We start from the raw sequence: 25,512 nt of genomic DNA on the forward strand, positions 1-25,512 counted from the left end.
TAACCCAGACTCAGCTCAAAATGTAGCACACAGGTGAATACATCATTAGCATGTAACGTACTTGCCAATGGTGGAGATGGTCACTTTCAATACCACTAGGCATGACAGAGTGCCAGCCCTCGACTTTGCACCACACTGAATAACTGACACATTTACACATTCTTCGAGAATACTTAAGCATGGTCTGTGGCATGCAATCAAGGAAACAAAACCCAAACATTCTGGAACTTAAATGCAATTAACATTGGAGCATATGGCTAGATTGGCAGTGGAATGCAGAGTTGAGTGGATTTCTATTTATGCATCACCCTACTTTGGTAAGAGCCAAAGACTTAAGAACCAAAAGCGTAACCCACAGAGATGAGAATTTCAATACTTTTAAGAAAATATGTAGATCTATTTCAGATTGATTTGAAGTGATGCATAATCAATGATGCATCCACCCTTGTCTAAAAGTTAAGGTTACCTGGTGTGATGAAAGAAACATACAGGAACCAGTAAAGAACATCATGGGAAGATGTCAGTTGGGTCTTTAACCATGACCCAGGGGTAGCTTGTTGACACCCAATTGTATACATCCCAAGAAATCATTTTGAAAACAGAAACACTATGGGCGATGTTCTAAACTCAGACTTTCACATACAAATCATTAATTTATGTCAATGGGAGACTTTGTGAGAGTTAAACTTCCAGTTTAAGTGCACGGATCTCAAGTCAAAATACTGCCTTATGATGTATAACAGATTAGTTTAAATCTTGGATCAATCCTGCACACACAAAAAGTATTTGTCTACCAGTTGGAATGGGTGAAGATTAACTCAGCTCTGTTGCCCTCGGTCTTGGAAGTATGGATTTAGAAAAGATATTTGGGGTGAGGCTTATGAGTCCAAGGCACCCACCCAGTGCTCGTCTGTGGTGCGTAGAGAACTCCTGCCACGGTTCTGTTTCTGAACCAATCAATTAGAACTAGCGCCATTGTGCTTCCAGGGAAATAGCAACAGCATTCTAAGAGCTATTAGTTTGCACTATTTAACAATGGCTCCAAGATATCGGCTCCCCTTTACAGACACAGACACTCTCTCCCCTGGTTCTCTCTCTCTCTTTCTCCCTCTCCCCTCTTTCCCCATCTCTCTCCCTTCTCTATCCTGGCCCTCTCTCTCTCTCCCCCCTCTCTCTCTCTCTCTCCCCTCTCTCTTTCTCTACCCCCTCTCTCCTCGCTAAACCCCACTGATTTGCATACTTCTTTCTGGTTCAATAACCCACCACAAACACACTGAGAGCGACTGGCAACCTTTATCTCGTCTTAAACTGACAACCAAATTGGGGTTAGAAGTTGAATGAAGCCCCAACAGAATTCAGCAAACCAGAGTAGAGAAATGCGGCTGAATCTCAGAATTCACTCCCCACTGGGGTCTCAGAGTTGGCAACATTAGTTCCAGTAGTGGAAGAGGCTGACAAAGCCCTGTTGGCCCTGTTAACGGAGCTACATTTGGGAAGGCTGACCTGGCTGAAAAGATCCCCTCCAGTTTATAATATGGCAGAGGTCATCTCAATAATGTTGGAGCTCCCCTGCCTGCCACGGGTAGTCCATAATGCCTGGCTGCACTCTCGGAGTTCTCCGGGTTTATGTGGTCCCGCACACACGCGTGCACCCACACACACACTCCTGACTCATCCACTCTCCTCCCAGCGTGTTTTGGGCAGTGCACTCAGGATGGATAACCTAGGGAAGAGGTGAGGGCTCAGATAACTATTGTGTTGCTACAGAATACACCCAAGACCACAAGGCTGGCTACAGAGCAGCAAGAGGAACTGCCCCTCCCTACCTTCAGGCTATGCTCAAACCCTACACCCTACTCTGTTCTGACACCTCTGGTCTCTTGGCCCTCCCACCCTTATGAGACTGCAGCTCCCACTCTGCCCAGTCCAAGTTCTTCTCTGTCCTGGCACCCCAATGGTGGAACCATTGGCTAGGACAGCAGAGTCCCTGAACATCTTCCAAAAACATCTGAAACCCCACCTCTTCAAAGAGTATTGTAAATAATCCCACAGCATGCTTATCTACAGTTGGACTACCCAGTGGTTCTGACGGACAGCATGCCTGTCTACAGTTGGACTTCCCAGTGGTTCTGACCAACAGCATGCCTGTCTATAGTTGGACTACCCAGTGGTTCTGACCGACAGCATGCCTGTCTACAGTTGGACTACCCAGTGGTTCTGACCGACAGCATGCCTGGCTACAGGTGGACTACCCAGTGGTTCTGACCTACAGCATGCCAGGCTACAGTGGGACTACCCAGTGGTTCTGACCGACAGCATGCCTGTCTAGAGTTGGACTACCCAGTGATTCTGACCGACAGCATGCCTGGCTATAGTGGGACTACCCAGTGATTCTGACCGACAGTATGCCAGGCTACAGCTGGACTACCCAGTGGGCAAAATTAGTTGCATTGATGTCAGGCTGACATCTTATATAATGTCATGGTCAGGTTGTATATTTGCTGTAGAAACACATTTCTACACTGCCAAAACATGACTTCTTTCCCAGACACCTTGAGATCATTTTTTTATGATTGTATAATGTATATTCAACCATCTTTTAAAAGGTATTTTCAAATATTTGAAAGAAAGAATCCACTCCTTAGCACCGCACGCTAACTACCCTATCTCAGTTACATTGAAATTATTTCCACGACTGGATTAAAGATTTTGCGGATATATGGCAGAGTTATTAGCATTTTAGAGGAATTAACTCCCAATAAGCTTTGCTCGTTGGTTCTATGCGGGGGGCTTTTCGTCAAAGCTGTTGTCACTTCTGATATAGACTCACACATCAAATGACATTTTTGGACTGTGTGTTCCATTCCCCTAAATGAATATTCAAAACCGTGAAGAGAACACATAAATTGAATGCATGAGCTGTAATAAGATCAAAGTCATGCTAAGTGGATCTTCAAGCTTTATTTCCACATTTCATCCAACAATGTGTCTGCTGAAGCAGAAAATTATACTGCTGCTTTAAAGCAATATAAGTCACTCTAGAATAAACACAATAAACTGTGATGCTCGTACTCATGTGATTAAACTCCAATACGACTGAATGCCCAGATCTGAATTATCAGGAAACTGATCTCATAGAAAGTGACTGATTATGGGTCTGAACCAGCCATGCCAAGCACCAGCCTCTTTCACCATGGACCTGTCTCTTACATTTCCCCTTCAATGATCCTCAATGATTTACTGGCATAATATTCGAACTCTAGAGTCACATGATGTGGAACATGATGAAACCCACTGGTTCCTGTGCCCGACCAGGCTGGCAATTACAAAGTAATGGGAGGACTTTCTGCTGACCCCAATACCACCTCCAAATTAAATGTTGCATGAGGTAACCTTTCATCCCTCTTAGAGGAATGACAGAATCTTGATGCTATTTCCCCTTTAGCAAGCACTTTTTTTCCCACAGTGAAGCCCTACATTGAGTCTTAAATAGGTTAAACTTGAAAGAATTCAAGATTTTGCAAAAACTTTTCAAACTGACATAGCATCTTCAGAGTAAAACTATATTCATGTGATAAAGAGCATCTTAAATAATCCCACAGCACCCCCTCTCGCACCGTGAACCAACCCAACCCCCAAAATATGTAGAAATAAAGCCTTTCATGAACTAACACTTGCACTTTAAGCGGTTATCATAAGAATCTCAAAGTCTTCCAAAAGGAAGAAAGAAAAAAAAATACATCCTCATGAGTAGCCTAGCTATAGTTAGCTACAGTAGGTCAACCAATACATCATCATGAGTAGCCTAGCTATAGTTAGCTACAGTAGGTCAACCAATACATCATCATGAGTAGCCTAGCTATAGTTAGCTACAGTAGGTCAACCAATACATCATCATGAGTAGCCTAGCTATAGTTAGCTACAGTAGGTCAACCAATACATCCTCATGAGTAGCCTAGCTATAGTTAGCTACAGTAGGTCAACCAATACATCATCATGAGTAGCCTAGCTATAGTTAGCTACAGTAGGTCAACCAATACATCATCATGAGTAGCCTAGCTATAGTTAGCTACAGTAGGTCAACCAATACATCATCATGAGTAGCCTAGCTATAGTTAGCTACAGTAGGTCAACCAATACATCATCATGAGTAGCCTAGCTATAGTTAGCTACAGTAGGTCAACCAATACATCATCATGAGTAGCCTAGCTATAGTTAGCTACAGTAGGTCAACCAATACATCATCATGAGTAGCCTAGCTATAGTTAAATCAAATCAAATCAAATTTTATTTGTCACATACACATGGTTAGCAGATGTTAATGCGAGTGTAGCGAAATGCTTGTGCTTCTAGTTCCGACAATGCAGTAATAACGAGCAAGTAATCTAACTAACAATTCCAAAAAAAAACTACTGTCATACACAGTGTAAGGGGATAAAGAATATGTACATAAGGATATATGAATGAGTGATGGTACAGAGCAGCATAGGCAAGATACAGTAGATGATATCGAGTACAGTATATACATATGAGATAGTATGTAAACCAAGTGGCATAGTTAAAGTGGCTAGTGATACATGTATTACATAAGGATGCAGTCGATGATATAGAGTACAGTATCAACGTATGCATATGAGATGAACAATGTAGGGTAAGTAACATTATATAAGGTAGCATTGTTTAAAGTGGCTAGTGATATATTTACATCATTTCCCATCAATTCCCATGATTAAAGTGGCTGGAGTAGAGTCAGTGTCATTGACAGTGTGTTGGCAGTAGCCACTCAATGTTAGTGGTGGCTGTTTAACAGTCTGATGGCCTTGAGATAGAAGCTGTTTTTCAGTCTCTCGGTCCCAGCTTTGATGCACCTGTACTGACCTCGCCTTCTGGATGGCAGCGGGGTGAACAGGCAGTGGCTCGGGTGGTTGATGTCCTTGATGATCTTTATGGCCTTCCTGTAGCATCGGGTGGTGTAGGTGACCTGGAGGGCAGGTAGTTTGCCCCCGGTGATGCGTTGTGCAGACCTCACTACCCTCTGGAGAGCCTTACGGTTGAGGGCGGTGCAGTTGCCATACCAGGCGGTGATACAGCCCGCCAGGATGCTCTCGATTGTGCATCTGTAGAAGTTTGTGAGTGCTTTTGGTGACAAGCCGAATTTCTTCAGCCTCCTGAGGTTGAAGAGGCGCTGCTGCGCCTTCCTCACGATGCTGTCTGTGTGAGTGGACCAATTCAGTTTGTCTGTGATGTGTATGCCGAGGAACTTAAAACTTGCTACCCTCTCCACTACTGTTCCATCGATGTGGATGGGGGTGTTCCCTCTGCTGTTTCCTGAAGTCCACAATCATCTCCTTAGTTTTGTTGACGTTGAGTGTGAGGTTATTTTCCTGACACCACACTCCGAGGGCCCTCACCTCCTCCCTGTAGGCCGTCTCGTCGTTGTTGGTAATCAAGCCTACCACTGTTGTGTCGTCCGCAAACTTGATGATTGAGTTGGAGGCGTGCATGGCCACGCAGTCGTGGGTGAACAGGGAGTACAGGAGAGGGCTCAGAACGCACCCTTGTGGGGCCCCAGTGTTGAGGATCAGCGGGGAGGAGATGTTGTTGCCTACCCTCACCACCTGGGGGCGGCCCGTCAGGAAGTCCAGTACCCAGTTGCACAGGGCGGGGTCGAGACCCAGGGTCTCGAGCTTGATGACGAGCTTGGAGGGTACTATGGTGTTGAATGCCGAGCTGTAGTCGATGAACAGCATTCTCACATAGGTATTCCTCTTGTCCAGATGGGTTAGGGCAGTGTGCAGTGTGGTTGAGATTGCATCGTCTGTGGACCTATTTGGGCGGTAAGCAAATTGGAGTGGGTCAAGGGTGTCAGGTAGGGTGGAGGTGATATGATCCTTGACTAGTCTCTCAAAGCACTTCATGATGACGGATGTGAGTGCTACGGGGCGGTAGTCGTTTAGCTCAGTTACCTTAGCTTTCTTGGGAACAGGAACAATGGTGGCCCTCTTGAAGCATGTGGGAACAGCAGACTGGTATAGGGATTGATTGAATATGTCCGTAAACACACCGGCCAGCTGGTCTGCGCATGCTCTGAGGGCGCGGCTGGGGATGCCGTCTGGGCCTGCAGCCTTGCGAGGGTTAACACGTTTAAATGTCTTACTCACTTCGGCTGCAGTGAAGGAGAGACCGCATGTTTCCGTTGCAGGCCGTGTCAGTGGCACTGTATTGTCCTCAAAGCGGGCAAAAAGTTATTTAGTCTGCCTGGGAGCAAGACATCCTGGTCCGTGACTGGGCTGGGTTTCTTCCTGTAGTCCGTGATTGACTGTAGACCCTGCCACATACCTCTTGTGTCTGAGCCGTTGAATTGAGATTCTACTTTGTCTCTGTACTGGCGCTTAGCTTGTTTGATAGCCTTGCGGAGGGAATAGCTGCACTGTTTGTATTCAGCCATGTTACCAGACACCTTGCCCTGATTAAAAGCAGTGGTTCGTGCCTTCAGTTTCACACGAATGCTGCCATCAATCCACGGTTTCTGGTTAGGGAATGTTTTAATCGTTGCTATGGGAACGACATCTTCAACGCACGTTCTAATGAACTCGCACACCGTATCAGCGTATTCGTCAATGTTGTTGTCTGACGCAATACGAAACATCTCCCAGTCCACGTGATGGAAGCAGTCTTGGAGTGTGGAGTCAGCTTGGTCGGACCAGCGTTGGACAGACCTCAGCGTGGGAGCTTCTTGTTTTAGTTTCTGTCTGTAGGCAGGGATCAACAAAATGGAGTCGTGGTCAGCTTTTCCGAAAGGGGGCGGGGCAGGGCCTTATATGCGTCGCGGAAGTTAGAGTAACAATGATCCAGGGTCTTTCCACCCCTGGTTGCGCAATCGATATGCTGATAAAATTTAGGGAGTCTTGTTTTCAGATTAGCCTTGTTAAAATCCCCAGCTACAATGAATGCAGCCTCCGGATAAATCGTTTCCAGTTTGCAGAGAGTTAAATAAAGTTCGTTCAGAGCCATCGATGTGTCTGCTTGGGGGATATATACGGCTGTGATTATAATCGAAGAGAATTCTCTTGGTAGATAATGCGGTCGACATTTGATTGTGAGGAATTCTAAATCAGGTGAACAGAAGGATTTGAGTTCCTGTATGTTTCTTTCATCACACCATGTCACGTTGGCCATAAGACATACGCCCCCGCCCCTCTTCTTACCAGAAAGATGTTTGTTTCTGTCGGCGCGATGCGTGGAGAAACCCGCTGGCTGCACCGCTTCGGATTGCGTCTCTCCAGTGAGCCATGTTTCCGTGAAGCAGAGAACGTTACAGTCTCTGATGTCCCTCTGGAATGCTACCCTTGCTCGGATTTCATCAACCTTGTTGTCAAGAGACTGGACATTGGCAAGAAGAATGCTAGGGAGTGGTGCACGATGTGCCCGTCTCCGGAGTCTGACCAGAAGACCGCTTCGTTTCCCTCTTTTTCTGAGTCGTTTTTTTTTTTGGTCGCTGCATGTAATCCACTCGGTTACACTGGTTGTAAGGCAGAACACAGGATCCGCGTCGCGAAAAACATATTCTTGGTCGTACTGATGGTGAGTTGACGCTGATCTTATATTCAGTAGTTCTTGTCGGCTGTATGTAAAGAAACCTAAGATGACCTGGGGTACTAGTGTAAGAAATAACACGTAAAAAAACAAAAAACTGCATAGTTTCCTAGGAACGCGAAGCGAGGCGGCCATCTCTGTCGGCGCCGGAAACCACTGTTAGTCAGTGGGTCCAGGTCAGACACCACAGGCTGAAATACATGAAAACCATGTACATGAAAACCAATACACTCATGATGATGTATTGGTTGACCTACTGTAGCTAACTATAGCTAGGCTACTCATGATGATGTATTGGTTGACCTACTGTAGCTGTAGTTAGCTACAGTAGGTCAACCAATACATCCAATACATCATCATGAGTAGCCTAGCTATAGTTAGCTACAGTAGGTCAACCAATACATCATCATGAGTAGCCTAGCTATAGTTAGCTACAGTAGGTCAACCAATACATCATCATGAGTAGCCTAGCTATAGTTAGCTACAGTAGGTCAACCAATACATCATCATGAGTAGCCTAGCTATAGTTAGCTACAGTGGGTCAACCACTACATCATCATGAGTAGCCTAGCTATAGTTAGCTACAGTAGGTCAACCAATACATCATCATGAGTAGCCTAGCTATAGTTAGCTACAGTGGGTCAACCACTACATCATCATGAGTAGCCTAGCTATAGTTAGCTACAGTAGGTCAACCAATACATCATCATGAGTAGCCTAGCTATAGTTAGCTACAGTAGGTCAACCAATACATCATCATGAGTAGCCTAGCTATAGTTAGCTACAGTAGGTCAACCAATACATCATCATGAGTAGCCTAGCTATAGTTAGCTACAGTAGGTCAACCAATACATCATCATGAGTAGCCTAGCTATAGTTAGCTACAGTAGGTCAACCAATACATCATCATGAGTAGCCTAGCTATAGTTAGCTACAGTAGGTCAACCAATACATCATCATGAGTAGCCTAGCTATAGTTAGCTACAGTAGGTCAACCAATACATCATCATGAGTAGCCTAGCTATAGTTAGCTACAGTAGGTCAACCAATACATCCTCATGAGTAGCCTAGCTACAGTAAGTCAACCAATACATCATCATGAGTAGCCTAGCTATAGTTAGCTACAGTAGGTCAACCAATACATAATGACCTACTCATGATGATGTATTGGTTGACCTAGTGTAGCTAACTATAGTTAGCTAGGTCAACCAATAAAGGACAAGTCTTTGAGTGTATGCATCATCTAAAGTTGGAGAGGACAGTTCATGGCTTGATAAGAGGAAGGTGGTCAGGGAGATGGGAGATGAAGAGTCTGGTGATGATCATGTAGAGGGCTACTGTGGGAACCAGCCTGAGTCATGTAGCTACTGGACTTCTCTTTCACTGTTGCAGCCAATTGGGTGACATCTCAGCAGCTCTGGGCGCCTGAAAGCTCACCACTAAGTTCAGAGTAGTAGCCAGTCGTCCTCACCGTGAGTCCTCTGCCTCAGCGTTCCTCTACTGCTTCTCCCATTACTTTCAAGCTTCAGGTGACTCCTCAATTGATGTTTTCAAAAGATCAGCAAAAAAGCTGGTACATCGTCCAGATGCATCATTCAAACATCAAATACATTTTATTCAACGGGGCGAGGCAAAGCAGAGATGATCAAAAATCTTTCATTTCAGCCATACAACAATATAATCTATTATTAAAGTACAGTGCTGTATGTTTACAATATCATAAACAATCTTTTACACGTTCCAAATTACATTTTCTATATTCATATGGTTTAAGGGGCACTTTTGTTGTGACGACAAGGTGAAGGTGCTCTCTACTCAAATGGCACAACAGAATCATTCAGATAGTCCAAAGCACAGCAAATGACACCCATCTCATATAATTAATATCTGGAAAAGGCCGAAGTAGAAACAGATGCTGCTGCATCATTGCTCATCTTCACAGTGGGAATCCAGTCGACATGGTGTCTTGATAGAGTTCAGCTGGTGAACCTACCTTCATTGGTACATAAACCAATGAAAAGAACACCTGATGTTAGAACATCACTTCCTCAGGTCACAAATACCATCAGGGAACTTTATATAATTATTTATTTTTACATACATTTTTACCCCCCTTTCTCCCCAAATTCGTGGTATCCAATTGTTAGTAATTACTATCTTGTCTCATCGCTACAACTCCCGTACGGGCTCGGGAGAGACGAAGGTCGAAAGCCATGCTTCCTCCAAAACACAACCCAACCAAGCCAACCACACTGCTTCTTAACACAGCGCACATCCAGCCCGGAAGCCAGCCGCACCAATGTGTTGGAGGAAACACCATGCACCTGGCGACCTTGGTTAGCTGGCACTGCGCCCGGCCCGCCACAGGAGTCGCGTGTGCGAGACAAGGATATCCCTACCGGCCAGGCCCTCCCTAACCCAGACGACGTTAGGCCAATGGTGCGTCGCCCCACGGACCCCCGGTCGCAGCCGGCTGCGACAGAGCCTGGGCGCAAACCCAGAGTCTCTGTTGGCACAGCTAGCGCTGCGATGCAGTGCCCTCGACTTCTGCGCCACCCGGGAGGCCCACCATCAGGGAACGTAAGGGTTTTAGTGTCATATAAAGATTAAATCTATTGTTGGGCTGGAACAACCAATAGTCAACACAGCAGGTTGTCCTATCCCATTGAGGCCTTTGTCCTATTCTGTAATGTTCATACATTTCCCCTCCTCTTATGAATAAAGTTCTCAACAAATTACCATTGTGTTATTATATGAACACATGAATATATGCTAACCACTGGAGTTGTCCTCCAGGCTATATGGACATCATATTATGCAATTTACGTCTCCCCTTTTTGCCTCTCAGTGCAAGAGACGTCACTGCTGTACTTGATTGGAATCCAGGCTGCATCACATCCGGCCGTGATTGGGTGTCCCATAGGGCGGCGCACAATTGGCCCAGTGTCGTCCGGGTTTGGCCGGGGTAGGCCGTCATTGTAAATAACAATTTGTTCTTAACTGACTTGCCTAGTTAAATAAAGGTTAAATAGATTTTTAAAAAATGTAAATGATGGTCATGGCTATATTTGACACTTCGTAGCAGATTAGGAGAATTTATGCAGCAGGTTAGGAGAATTAGGTTAAGGTTAGGTTAGCTAAAATGAAGAAAAAAAATACTTTTTGGATCCCTTTTAGCCAGGACCACTTTTCGGCCTAGATTACATGGTTGCATTCAAGACAAGGTGGTTTTTATTTATCTGTTGTCAGTGTCAGCAGAGTAGGCATAGGCTACCATCGTATTAAAAACAATTATCATGCTAATGTCTCTAGTCATACTGTAATGTCCAGTCAGTACTGACATGTCCTGTGTGGCTCAGTTGGTGGCTCAGTTGGCTCAGTTGGTAGAGCATGGCGCTTGAAACACCGGGGATAGTACTAAAGCATGATTCTAAAAGGCATGGCTCTAAGTCATGATTCTAAGGCATGATTCTAAAAGGCATGGCTCTAAGGCATGGCTCTATGGCATGGTTGTAAGGCATGGTTGTAAGGCATGGCTCTAAGGCATGGCTCTATGGCATGGTTCTAAGGCATGGTTCTAAGGCATGGCTCTTTGTGAGTCACCATAGACCTACAGGTCATAGACACTAATGATGTTTGTGATACACGATAGGCTTCTGTTCTGATTAAACACATTATACTTTCTAATAATAACCTTTAAATACTGATCAGCACCCCTTCAGTGTTGCTGTGAGTGCAAACCCGGGCGGATTCATAAATACAAGGGCTGCTCACAATGTGGGCAGGGCCCAAATAATCAGAAAGGACCTCATCAGTGACCCTTTGGCAGCAGCTGAGTGCCTCCTTCGACCACCTGATTGGGACAGAGGCTAAGGCTCCCAGACCCTAACAAAACAATATGCTCTAGCACCTAAATGTCTACTAATACTTTCCAGTGACTGAGGTTAATTCCTGCTGAATAATTTACAATGGAGGCAGGCAGGTTCTCGTTCCATTTGCTTCCACAGAAGTAACTTTGCATGCACTCATGTATTATTGACCGGTGACCGCGGCCACAGTGCATGGGAAAAGGGAAAGAGCAATGGCAAAAACAAAAATGGGCTGCCCAATTGCACAAACATGCATGAGAGTACAGACAGACTGAGGATGAGCAGGCTAGTCTGGGCATGGGAAAACAAAGTCTGTGTTAGCCAGTCACGCGCAAAGCACTGGTTGATGACAGAGACAAAAAAACAACAAGGGTGAGGAGGCTGCAAAAGCTAAACAAAGAAAGAAGGCCACATTTGGTTGTGCTTCCCCTGTGCTGATGTGATCCAACTGCATGTCAGGACGACAAAGTACGCAGAATAGACAACTACAGGCTTTAGAGATGGGGGTGATCTCATGTCTCAACTTTTTGGGACTGGGGACTCCTTTTGTGATTATAAATTCATCAGGGACCTCTTCATAATCAAAACAACTTGAGTGACATAAAAAATAGCATACAAGGAGTTTATCTATGACTTAGACGAACCAAGTCTCGGCCCCTGGAAGGGACATTTTAAAGAACCACTTCTTGGCATCAGAGAAAACATTTAGCAAATTTCCAAAAATTCTATCACAGGGGGAGAGAGACTTTTTGTTGTTTCAGCTTTAAAGCTAATATCCTGTAATTCTACACACATTGACATAAGGCAGAGAGAAATGTTTACGGTTTTAATGCTTAAATGACAGTTGACTTATGTACAAAAAAAGTGGTTCTGGGGAATTTTATGGATTAAAATAATTATCAAGTTGAAAATGCATCATTGGTGGAGTACCGTGAATAGCAATATCCCTGTGAGCCTCCCAGACCCATGTTGCACAGGACATCATTGAAGATGAATAATATTACATTGTATTGTATACCCTCTGTTGTTAATAATATTAGTCAAAAAAATAAATGTAAAAAATATGCGGTATATATAATATATATAAATCACATCAGGTTTTATTTATCACACGCGCAAATACTACAGATGTAGTAGACCTTTCCCTGAAATGCTTACATACAAGCACTTAACCAACAATGCAGTTAAGAAAATGAGTTAAGAAAAGTTAAGAAAATATTTACTCAACAAAGAAGTTTACATACACCGTAGCCAAATACATTTAAACTTAGTTTTTCACAGTTCCTGACTTGTAATCCTAGTAAAAACTCCGTCTTAGGTCAATTGGGATCACAACTTTATTTTAAGAATGTGAAATGTCAGAATAATAGTACAGAGAATCATTCATTTCAGCTTTTATTTCTTTCATCACATTCCCAGTGGGTCAGAAGTTTACATACTGTCACGCCCTGGTCGAAGTATTTTGTGTTTATCTTCATTTATTTGGTCAGGCCAGGGTGTGGCATGGGTTTTTGTATGTGGTGTGTTGGTATTGGGATTGTATCTTAGTGGGGTGTTCTAGTTAAGTCTATGGCTGTCTGAAGTGGTTCTCAATCAGAGGCAGGTGTTTATCGTTGTCTCTGATTGGGAACCATATTTAGGCAGCCATATTCTTTGAGTGTTTCGTGGGTGATTGTCCTTAGTGTCCTGATGTCCTTGTTCTGTGTTTATGTGCACCAGTATTAGGCTGTTTCGGTTTTCGTTACGTTTATTGTTTTGTAGTGTTTGTATTTAGATTCGTGTTGCTTCAGTTTAATAAACATGGATCGCAATCTACACGCCGCATTTTGGTCCGACTCTCCTTCACACCTAGAAAACCGTTACAGAATCACCCACCACATCAGGACCAAGCAGCGTGGTAACAGGCAGGAGCAACAAAGAGAGGAATGGACATGGGAGGATGAATTGTTCGGAGAAGGACCCTGGGATCAGCCTGGAGAATATCGCCGCCCCAAAGAAGAACTGGAGGCGGCGAGAGCTGAGAGGCGCTGGTATGAGGAGAAGCAACAGCGGCAGCAGGAGCAACAATATCGGGACTACACTACTTGGGAGGAAATAGACAGGTGGGCTGTCGACCCAGAGAAAGTGCCGGAGCCCGCCTGGGATTCGATGGAGCAGTGTGCAGAGGGTTACGAGAGAATGAGGTTGGCGAAGCAAGCACGGCGCCGCAGAAGGAAGCCCGAGAGTCAGCCCCAAAAATGTCTTGGGGGGGGGGCTCAGGGAGAGTGTGGCAGAGTCAGGAGTCAGACCTGAGCCAACTCTCCCTGTTTATCGTGAGGAGTCAAGGAGGAGACCAGAACCAGAGCCGGTGTTGGAGGTGAGCGAAGCAGAGACTGTGATGGAGTTAATGGGGAAATTGGAGGAGAGAGAAATGAGGGAGTTGCTGTGTTGGTGCTTTAAGCATGGAATTCGCCCGACGGAGCGTGTCGGGGATTTGATGGCACCTGGGTCAGCGCTTCATACTCGTCCTGAGGTGCGTGTTAGTCGGCTGGTGAAGATGGTGCCAGCCTCACGCACCAGGCCTCCTGTGCACCTCCCTAACCTTGCACGTCCTGTGCCAGCCCTGCTCTCAAGATCTCCAGTACGCCTTCACGGTCTAGCCCATCCTGTACCACCTCCACACACCAGCCCTCCGGTGGCAGCTCCCCGCACCAGGCTTCCTGTGCGTGTCCTCGGCCCAGTACCACCAGTGCCAGCACCACGCATCAGGCCTACAGTGTGCCTCGCCTGTTTAGTGCTGCCAGAGCCTTTCTCCTCTACAGCGCTGCCGGAGTCTCCCGCCTGTTCAGCGCTGCCAGAGCCCTCCTTCTCTACAGCGCTGCCAGAGCCTTTCTCCTCTCCTGCGCTGCCGGAGTCTCCCGCCTGTTTAACGCTGTCAGAGCCTTCCTCCTCTACAGCGCTGCCAGAGTCTCCTGCCTGTTCAGCGCAGCCAGAGCTGCCAGCCTGCATGGAGCAGCCAGAGCTGCCAGCCTGCATGGAGCAGCCAGAGCTGCCAGTCTGCATGGAGCAGCCAGAGCTTCCAGTCTGCATAGAGCAGCCAGAGCTGTCAGTCTGCAAGGAGCTGCCAGTCTGCAAGGAGCTGCCAGTCTGCAAGGAGCTGCCAGAGCTGCCAGTCTGCATGGAGCTGCCAGAGCTACCAGTCTGCATGGAGCTGCCAGAGCTGTCAGTCTGCATGGAGCCGCCAGAGCTGTCAGTCTGCAAGAAGCCGCCAGAGCTGCCAGTCTGCAAGAAGCCGCCAGAGCTGCCAGTCTGCAAGAAGCCGCCAGAGCTGCCAGTCTGCAAGAAGCCGCCAGAGCTGCCAGTCTGCATGGAGCAGCCAGAGCCGTCAGTCAGTATGGAGAATGCCAGAGCCTCCAGTCAGCATGGAGCAGCCAGAGCTGCCAGTCAGCCAGACTCTTCCAGATCTGCCAGTCAGCCAGACTCTTCCAGATCCGCCAGTCAGCCAGACTCTTCCAGATCCGCCAGTCAGCCAGACTCTTCCAGATCCGCCAGTCAGCCAGACTCTTCCAGATCCGCCAGTCAGCCAGACTCTTCCAGATCTGCCAGTCAGCCAGGATCCGCCAGTCAGCCAGACTCTTCCAGATCCGCCAGACTCTTCCAGATCCGCCAGTCAGCCAGACTCTTCCAGATCCACCAGTCAGCCAGACTCTTCCAGATCCGCCAGTCAGCCAGGATCCGCCAGTCAGCCAGACTCTTCCAGATCTGCCAGTCAGCCAGACTCTTCCAGATCCGCCAGTTAGCCAGGATCTGCCAGAACCGCAAGCCAGATCTGCCAGATCCAACTACCTGCCTGAGCTTCTTCTCAGTGCCGAGCTTCCTCTCAGTGCCGAGCTTCCTCTCAGTGCTGAGCTTCCTCTCAGTCCCGAGCTGCCCCTCAGTCCAGTGGGGTTCTGGGTGAGGACTACTAGGCCATGGTCGGCGGCGAGGGTGGACTATCCAAGGACGCGAGGAGGAGGGACTAAGACTTTGATAGAGTGGGGTCCACGTCCCGCGCCGGAGCCGCCACCATGGACAGACGCCCACCCGGACCCTCCCCTATGGTTTTTGGTGTGCGTCCGGGAGTCCGCACCTTGGGGGGGGGAGTTCTGTCACACCCTGGTCGAAGTATTTTGTGTTTATCTTCATTTATTTGGTCAGGCCAGGGTGTGGCATGGGTTTTTGTATGTGGTGTGTTGGTTTTGGGATTGTGGCTTAGTGGGGTGTTCTAGTTAAGTCTATGGCTGTTTGAAGTGGTTCTCAATCAGAGGCAGGTGTTTATCGTTGTCTCTGATTGGGAACCATATTTAGGCAGCCATATTCTTTGAGTGTTTCGTGGGTGATTGTCCTTAGTGTCCTGATGTCCTTGTTCTGTGTTTATGTGCACCAGTATTAGGCTGTTTCGGTTTTCGTTACGTTTATTGTTTTGTAGTGTTTGTATTTAGATTCGTGCTGCTTCAGTTTAATAAACATGGATCGCAATCTACACGCCACATTTTGGTCCGACTCTCCTTCACACCTAGAAAGCCGTTACACATACATTTAATTAGTATTTGGTGCATTGCCTTTAAATTGCTTAACTTGGGTCAAATGTTTCAGGTAGCCTTCCACAAGCTTCTCACAATAAATTGGGTGAATTTTGGCCCATTCCTCCTGACAGAGCTGTTGTAACTTAGTCAGGTTTGTAGGCCTCCTTGCTCACACATGCTTTTTCAGTTCTGCCCACAAATTTTCCATAGGATTGAGGTCAGGGCTTTGTGATGGCCACTTTGTTGTCCTTAAGCCATTTTGCCACAACTTTGGAAGTATGCTTGGGGTCATTGTCCATTTGGAAGACCCATTTGCGACCAAGCTTTAACTTCCTGACTGATGTCTTGAGATGTTGCTTCGATATATCCACATACTTTTCCTCCCTCATGATGCCATCTGTTTTGTGAAGTGCACTAGTCCCTTCTGCAGCAAAGCACCCTACACAACATGATGCTGCCACCCCCGTGCTTCACGGTTGGGATGGTGTTATTTGGCTTGCAAGCCTCCCTCTTTTTCCTCCAAATATAACGATGGTCATTATGGCCAAACAGTTCTATTTTTGTTTTATCAGGCCAGAGGACATTTCTCCAAAAAGTACGATCTTTGTCCCCATGTGCAGTTGCAAACCGTAGTCTGGCTTTTTTATGGCGGTTTTGGAGCAGTGGCTTCTTCCTTGCTGAGCGGCCTTTCAGGTTATGTGGATATAGGACTTATTTTACTGTGGATATAGATACTTTTTAACCAGTTTCCTCCAGCATCTTCACAAGGTCCTTTGCTGCTGTTCTGGGATTGATTTGCATTTTTCACACCAAAGTACGTTCATCTCTAGGAGACAGAACGCGTCTACTTCCTGAGTGGTATGATGGCTGCGTGATCCCATGATGTTTATAATTGCGTACTATTGTTTGTACAGATGAACATGGTACCTTCAGGCGTTTGGAAATTACTCCCAAGGATGAACCAGACTTGTGGAGGTCTACAATTTATTTTCTGAGGTCTTAGCTGATTTCTTTTGATTTTCCCATGATGTCAAGCGAGTTTGAATGTAGGCCCTGAAATACATCCACAGGTACACCTAAAATTGACTCAAATGATGTCAATTAGCCCATCAGAAGTATAAATCCATGACATCATGTTCTGGAATTTTCCAAGATGTTTAAAGGCCCAGTCAACTTAGTGTATGTAAACTTCTGACCCACTGGAATTGTGATACAGTGAATTATACGTGAAATAATCTGTCTGCAAACAATTGTTGGAAAAAAATACTTGTGTCATGCACAAAGTAGATGCCCTAACCGACTTCCCAAAAGTATAGTTTGTTAACAAGTAATTTGTGGAGTTGTTGAAAAATTTGTTTTAATGACTCCAACCTAAGTGTATGTAACCTTCAGACTTCAAATGTATATATAAAACATTTAAAAATCAAGAAATGTTTTTTTTTTAAAAGGAGCAACAATAACGAGGCTATTTACAGGGGGTTAGTTGAGGTAATTGAGTAGGTAAGGGTAAAGTGACTATGCATATTTTTAGGGCCTCCCTCTGACACCGCTTGGTATACAGGTCCTGGATGGCAGGAAGCCTGGCCCCAGTGATGTACTGGGCCATACGCACTACCCATTGTAGCGCCTTGCAGTCGGAGGCCGAGCAGTTGCCATACCAGGCGGTGATGCAACCAGTCAGGATCCTCTCGATGGTGCAGCTGTAGAACTTTTTAAGGATCTGAGGACCCAAGCCAAATCTTTCCAGTCTCCTGAGGGGGAATAGGTGTTGTTGTGCCCTCTTCACAACTGTCTTTCATCAATGATCTCTCTGTATTTTGCTCCGTTCATCTGTCCCTCTATCCTGACTGATCTCCCTGCTGCTAAAAAACATCCCTAACGCATGACGCTGCCACCACCATGTTTCACCGTAGGGATGGAGTATATATATATATGTACAGTGCATTCAAAAAAGTATTCAGACCCCTTGACTTTTTCCACATTTTGTTACCTTACAGCCTTATTCTAAAATGTATTAAAAACAAAAATGTCCCATCAATCTACACAGAATACCCCATAATGACAAAGCGAACACAGGTTTTAGAAATGTTTGCAAATGTATTAAATATAAAAAACAGATATACCTTATTTACATATTCAGACCCTTTTCTATGAGACTCGAAATTGAGCTCAGGTGCATCCAGTTTCCAATGATCATCCCTGAGATGTTTCTACAACTTGATTAGAATCCACCTATTCAATTGATTGGACATGATTTGGAAAGGTACACATCTGTCTATATAAGGTCCCATAGTTGACAGTGCATGTCAGAGCAAAAACCAAGCCATAAGGTCGAGGGAATTGTCCATAGAGCTCCGAAACAGGATTGTGTCGAGGCAAAGGTCTGGGGAAGGGTACCAAAACATTCCTGCAGCATTGAAGGTCCCCAAGAACACAGTGGCCTCTATCACTCTTAAATAGAAAAGTTTGGAACCCCCAAGACTCTTCCTAGAGCTGGCCGCTCGGCCAAACTGTGCATTCGGGGTAGAAGGGCCTTGGTCAGGGTGGTGACCAAGAACCTTATGGTCACTCTGACAGAGCTCCAGAGTTCCTTTGTGGAGATGTGAGAACCTTCTAGAAGGACAACCATCTCTGCAGCACTCCACCAATCAGACCTTTATGGTAGAGTAGCCAGACAGAAGCCACTCCTCAGTAAAAGGCACATGACAGCCCTCTTGGAGTTTGCCAAAAGGCACCTGAAGGACTCAGACCATGAGAAACAAGATTCTGAATGCCAAGTGTCACGTCTGGCGGAAACCTGGCACCATCCCTACGGTGAAGCATGGTGGTGGCAGTTTCATGCTGTGGGGATGTTCTTCAGCAGCAGGGACTGGAAGACTAGTCAGAGTTTAGGGAAAAAATTAATGACCCTAAGCACACAGCCAAGACAATGCAGGAGTGGCTTCGGGACAAGTCTCTGAATGTCCTTGAGTGGCCCAACCAGAGCCCGGACTTGAACCTGATTGAACATCTCTGGAAGACCTGAAAATAGCTGTGCTGTGACACTCCCCATCCAACCTGACAAAGCTTGAGAGGATCTGCAGAGAAGAATGGCAGAAACTCTCCAAGTGCAGGTGTGCCAAGATTGTAGCGTCATACCCAAGAAGACTTGAGGCTGTAATCGCTGCTAAAGGTGCTTCAGCAAAGTATTGAGTAAAGGGTCTGAATAATTACATAAATGTGATAGTTTTGTTTTTATTTTGAATACATTTGCAAACATTTCTAAAAAACTGTTTTTACTTATGGGTTAGTGTGTGTAGATTGATGAGGAAAAACAACAATTTAATCCATTTTAGAATCAGGCTGTAATATAGAAAAATATGGAAAAAGTCAAGGAGTTTGTATACTTTCCGAATGCACTGTGTATATATATATATATATATTGAAATCTGTCCAGGACCCCCAGCAGTAGTCCGTGGACACACTTTGAGAACCCCTACTCTAACTAAACGTAATACTGTGATGGATCGTAACTTCTTAGCTCAACTGTTGCTGTTCAACATCAACTTACTATTGTTTATATAAAATTCCATTAGAATGAACAAATCAAGAATTTTCAGGTTCAGATTCATTAGAATTCAACACTTAAAGAGGACTAACAAGTCAACCATCTACTGCTGTTGTTTAGTTTAATGATTTTAAATTATATTAATTTGGCTGGTAGTTAATGAAAGTGTTTACAACACCATCCCCTGTGAGAGCAGCTCAACAATAATTGAGTGTCTGCTAATTGACTTGCCTGACATGTTTGGACAAGCTAATTCTCTGAGCAATTTGGAGGTTTAATTTGACTTATTACCAGCTTCGAGTCTTTGTTCTCATCAGCAAGGGGCCCCCAATGGGTTCTGGCTTCACAGAGTACAGACATGGCATTTAACCACCCCCAACTTCAGCCTCTCAAGGCCTGCTACAGGTCAGCTAACCAAATCCCTAAAGATTGGTAGAAGTACAACATCATGCATGGATTTTGTGAAGAAAAAAAAAACACCAGATGAAAAATCTGTTACCAAGACAACAAAATCTGAGCAATGAGCTGGGAACCCACTAATTAGATGAGAGAACATCCGTCGGGTAGCAAGCAAGTGTGTTTCCTCATATTATGTGCTAACTAGTGATGCTGTATTCTGTGTGAGGTTGGTTTCTTTGCACAATAGATCTGCAGTGAGCCTCTGTACGTCAGGCTGTAGCCACTTGGCAGCGCCCCATCCATTCTGGGAAAAGGAAAAGCAACGAGGCAGAAGAGGGAAAGCTAAAAGAATCTCTTTTCAACCCAAAGCCAGTTGTGTTTTTGGACAGGCCTGCTTAATTCCCTTTTAAAGTCCCTTCAAGAGATTTTGTTCAGTGGTGTTCCGTTGTGTATTTCCTGCAGGGAGTCATCTGTTGTTGCTGTTTTGAGGACACGCTTCAGCCTATTTATGCCAGATCATTTCCAGCATAAATAAGGGCATGCTTTTTGGTGAATGTGCACACAATTGCAAGTGGGAATAGAGTTGACTGGTTCTTCATTTCGCCTATAGCCAGGTAAGTGAGAACGCAGGCTCTCCCTCGACTCCTCAGGGAAATGCTGCTGAATATAATCACAGAAAATCTACTGGCCATAAGTTATATATAATAAAGTGGTATTTACAGCAGGTGCAATAAATACAAATATATTTTAATTCTACAACTACACTGTCTTTATTCATCTGAGGAAAAACACCATTTCAACACGAATGAAGTGCTCCCGTCCCAACAACAAACTAAGAGGGTAATAGTACACAACAAACTAAGATGGTAATAGTACACAACAAACTAAGAGGGTAATAGTACACAACAAACTAAGATGGTAATAGTACACAACAAACTAAGATGGTAATAGTACACAACAAACTAAGAGGGTAATAGTACACAACAAACTAAGATGGTAATAGTACACAACAAACTAAGAGGGTAATAGTACACAACAAACTAAGATAATAGGATGGTAATAGTACACAACAAACTAAGATGGTAATAGTACACAACAAACTAAGATGGTAATAGTAGTACACAACAAACTAAGAGGGTAATAAGTAATAGTACACAACAAACTAAGACGGTAATAGTACACAACAAACTAAGATGGTAATAGTACACAACAAACTAAGATGGTAATAGTACACAACAAACTAAGATGGTAATAGTACACAACAAACTAAGATGGTAATAGTACACAACAAACTAAGATGGTAATAGTACACAACAAACTAAGATGGTAATAGGTAATAGTACACAACAAACTAAGATGGTAATAGTACACAACAAACTAAGATGGTAATAGTACACAACAAACTAAGACACAACAAACTAAGATGGTAATAGTACACAACAAACTAAGAGGGTAATAGTACACAACAAACTAAGATGGTAATAGTACACAACAAACTAAGATGGTAATAGTACACAACAAACTAAGACTGGTAATAGTACACAACAAACTAAGATGGTAATAGTACACAACAAACTAAGATAATAGGATAATAGTACACAACAAACTAAGAGGGTAATAGTGGTACACAACAAACTAAGATGGTAATAGTACACAACAAACTAAGATGGTAATAGTACACAACAAACTAAGATGGTAATAGTACACAACAAACTAAGAGGGTAATAGTACACAACAAACTAAGATGGTAATAGTACACAACAAACTAAGATGGTAATAGTACACAACAAACTAAGATGGTAATAGTACACAACAAACTAAGATGGTAATAGTACACAACAAGATGGTAAACACAACAAACTAAGATGGTAATAGTACACAACAAACTAAGATGGTAATAGTACACAACAAACTAAGATGGGTAATAAACTAAGTACACAACAAACTAAGAGGGATGGTAATAGTACACAACAAACTAAGATGGTAATAGTACACAACAAACTAAGATGGTAATAGTAACAACAAACTAAGATGGTAATAGTACACAACAAACTAAGAGGGTAATAGTACACAACAAACTAAGATGGTAATAGTACACAACAAACTAAGATGGTAATAGTACACAACAAACTAAGATGGTAATAGTACACAACAAACTAAGATGGTAATAGTACACAACAAACTAAGATGGTAATAGTACACAACAAACTAAGAGGGTAATAGTACACAACAAACTAAGATGGTAATAGTACACAACAAACTAAGATGGTAATAGTACACAACAAACTAAGATGGTAATAGTACACAACAAACTAAGATGGTAATAGTACACAACAAACTAAGATGGTAATAGTACACAACAAACTAAGATGGTAATAGTACACAACAAACTAAGATGGTAATAGTACACAACAAACTAAGATGGTAATAGTACACAACAAACTAAGATGGTAATAGTACACAACAAACTAAGATGGTAATAGTACACAACAAACTAAGAGGGTAATAGTACACAACAAACTAAGATGGTAATAGTACACAACAAACTAAGATGGTAATAGTACACAACAAACTAAGATGGTAATAGTACAACAAACAAACTAAGATGGTAATAGTACACAACAAACTAAGATGGTAATGGTAATAGTACACAACAAACTAAGATGGTAATAGTACACAACAAACTAAGATGGTAATAGTACACAAAACAAACTAAGATGGTAATAGTACACAACAAACTAAGATGGTAATAGTACACAACAAACTAAGATGGTAATAGTACACAACAAACTAAGAGGGTAATAGTACACAACAAACTAAGATGGTAATAGTACACAACAAACTAAGAGGTAATAGTACACAACAAACTAAGATGGTAATAGTACACAACAAACTAAGATGGTAATAGTACACAACAAACTAAGATGGTAATAGTACACAACAAACTAAGATGGTAATAGTACACAACAAACTAAGATGGTAATAGTACACAACAAACTAAGATGGTAATAGTACACAACAAACTAAGATGGTAATAGTACACAACAAACTAAGATGGTAATAGTACACAACAAACTAAGATGGTAATAGTACACAACAAACTAAGATGGTAATAGTACACAACAAACTAAGATGGTAATAGTACACAACAAACTAAGATGGTAATAGTACACAACAAACTAAGATGGTAATAGTACACAACAAACTAAGATGGTAATAGTACACAACAAACTAAGATGGTAATAGTACACAACAAACTAAGATGGTAATAGTACACAACAAACTAAGATGGTAATAGTACATAACAAACTAAGATGGTAATAGTACACAACAAACTAAGATGGTAATAGTACACAACAAACTAAGATGGTAATAGTACACAACAAACTAAGATGGTAATAGTACACAACAAACTAAGATGGTAATAGTACACAACAAACTAAGAGGGTAATAGTACACAACAAACTAAGATGGTAATAGTGCACAACAAACTAAGATGGTAATAGTACACAACAAACTAAGATGGTAATAGTACACAACAAACTGAGTCGTCATCCGTTGAAAAGAACACTGCAATATATACAGGACATTTAACACTCTCGTTCTCAGCAGCAAGTCCCCTACACACTGCTCAGATCAAGAACAAATTTGCTCGCCAGCCAAGGAGACTGCTGGGATTGTGTCCTGGCGCTACAGAGGAAAAGTGACAAGATGAGGAGTGAGGAGGCAAGAGCTGCTGTCCCGTGACTGGAACTTCTGCTGCTCTCCTATCTACATTGTTCCTGAGTTTAGTGAGATGGATTTAATAAAACAATATATGTATGTATATATATATATATATATATATATATATATATATATATATATATATATATATATATATATATATATATATATATATATACATACAGTATATATGACTGGAAGTCTCTTCTACAATTTCAACACACTTTAGGAGTGGGGGAGGATGGGGTATTTCTAGAGTTGTTGGAATGCCACAGTAGGCTATGTTCAATAAACGGAAATAGTTGTGCCTCAATGTGCCCATTGGAAACAGCACCATTGAAGGGGAGAAACGAAACCATGAGAGAAGTCCTACTCCTACTGTACACATACATAATTGTCAGTTAGTCCTTTGCAGGTGACCTGGGGCTGAGATGTCACCCCCGGAACTAATGACTGCTTCATTGAGCATGTCCACATGTCCCTACATTATCAGACCTGCGATAGGTACTACAGGGAACAGCCCAGGGGCTGCCCAGATGGTCTCTGTGTGTGAACAATATAATTGTTTCTGCTTTCCCTCCCTCTATCTCCCTATCTCTCTACATGGTATCCATATGCCTCTGGCTCTCTAGCAGCTCTGAAGATATTCCTCTGTTTATTGTCCCTCTCCTCTCCTCTCAGGGGGATTGATTCATTCCAATCAGCAAGTGAGGTGTTTTTAATTACAGTGTCAAATGATCTGTTAACCAACACAATGAAATCCATGATATCCTCCAAATGCATTGGTGAGCCCCCTATGTATCATCCTGGTCTTCAGTGACTATAGGGTCAGCTAGGATTACTGCAGGAGGAACCCCCACATAGAGCAACACTCAATGAGCTGCCACTCCTCTCTATCTTACCCTCTCTGTCTCTCTCTGTCTCTTACCCCCTCTCTCTCTCTTACCCTCTCTCTCTCTCTTACCCTCTCTGTCTCTCTGTCTTACCCTCTCTGTCTCTCTCTCTTACCCTCTCTCGCTGTCTCTTACCCCATCTCTCTCTCTCTCTTACCCCCTCTCTCTCTCTTACCCTCTCTCTCTCTTACCCTCTCTGTCTCTCTCTCTTACCCTCTCTGTCTCTCTCTCTCTTACCCCCTCTCTCTCTCTTACCCTCTCTCTCTCTCTCCTTACCCTCTCTGTCTCTCTCTCTTACCCTCTCTGTCTCTCTCTCTACCCCCTCTCTCTCTCTCTTACCCTCTCTCTCTCTCTCTCTTACCCTCTCTGTCTCTCTCTCTTACCCTCTCTGTCTCTCTCTGTCTCTTACCCCCTCTCTCTCTCTTACCCTCTCTCTCTTACCCTCTCCCCTCTCTCTCTTACCCTCTCTGTCTCTCTCTCTTACCCTCTCTCGCTGTCTCTTACCCCCTCTCTCTCTCTTACCCTCTCTCTCTTACCCTCTCTCTCTCTCTTACCCTCTCTGTCTCTCTCTCTTACCCTCTCTGTCTCTCTCTCTCTCTTACCCCCTCTCTCTCTTTACCCTCTCTCTCTTTACCCTCTCTCTCTCTCTCTTACCCTCTCTGTCTCTCTCTCTTACCCTCTCTCTTACTGTCTCTTACCCCTCTCTCTCTCTTACCCCTCTCTCCCCCTCTCTCTCTCTTACCCTCTCTCTCTCTCTCTTACCCTCTCTGTCTCTCTCTCTTACCCTCTCTGTCTCTCTCTCTCTCTTACCCCCTCTCTCTCTCTTACCCTCTCTCTCTCTTACCCTCTCTGTCTCTCTGTCTCTCTCTCTTCCCTCTCTTACCCTCTCTCTTCTTACCCCATCTCTCTCTCTCTCTTACCCCTCTCTCTCTCTTACC

At 44.0% G+C, this 25,512-nt stretch overlaps 1 protein-coding gene across 2 annotated transcripts in view; it reads right to left on the reverse strand.

The window, feature by feature from the left end:
• Positions 1-25,512, reverse strand: part of LOC112221175 (chemokine-like protein TAFA-2) — a 182,713-nt gene that overhangs the window by 83,076 nt on the left and 74,125 nt on the right. The window lies entirely within an intron of this gene.

Source organism: Oncorhynchus tshawytscha, linkage group LG02 (assembly GCF_018296145.1).
Source record: "Oncorhynchus tshawytscha isolate Ot180627B linkage group LG02, Otsh_v2.0, whole genome shotgun sequence".
Lineage (NCBI taxonomy): Eukaryota > Metazoa > Chordata > Actinopteri > Salmoniformes > Salmonidae > Oncorhynchus > Oncorhynchus tshawytscha.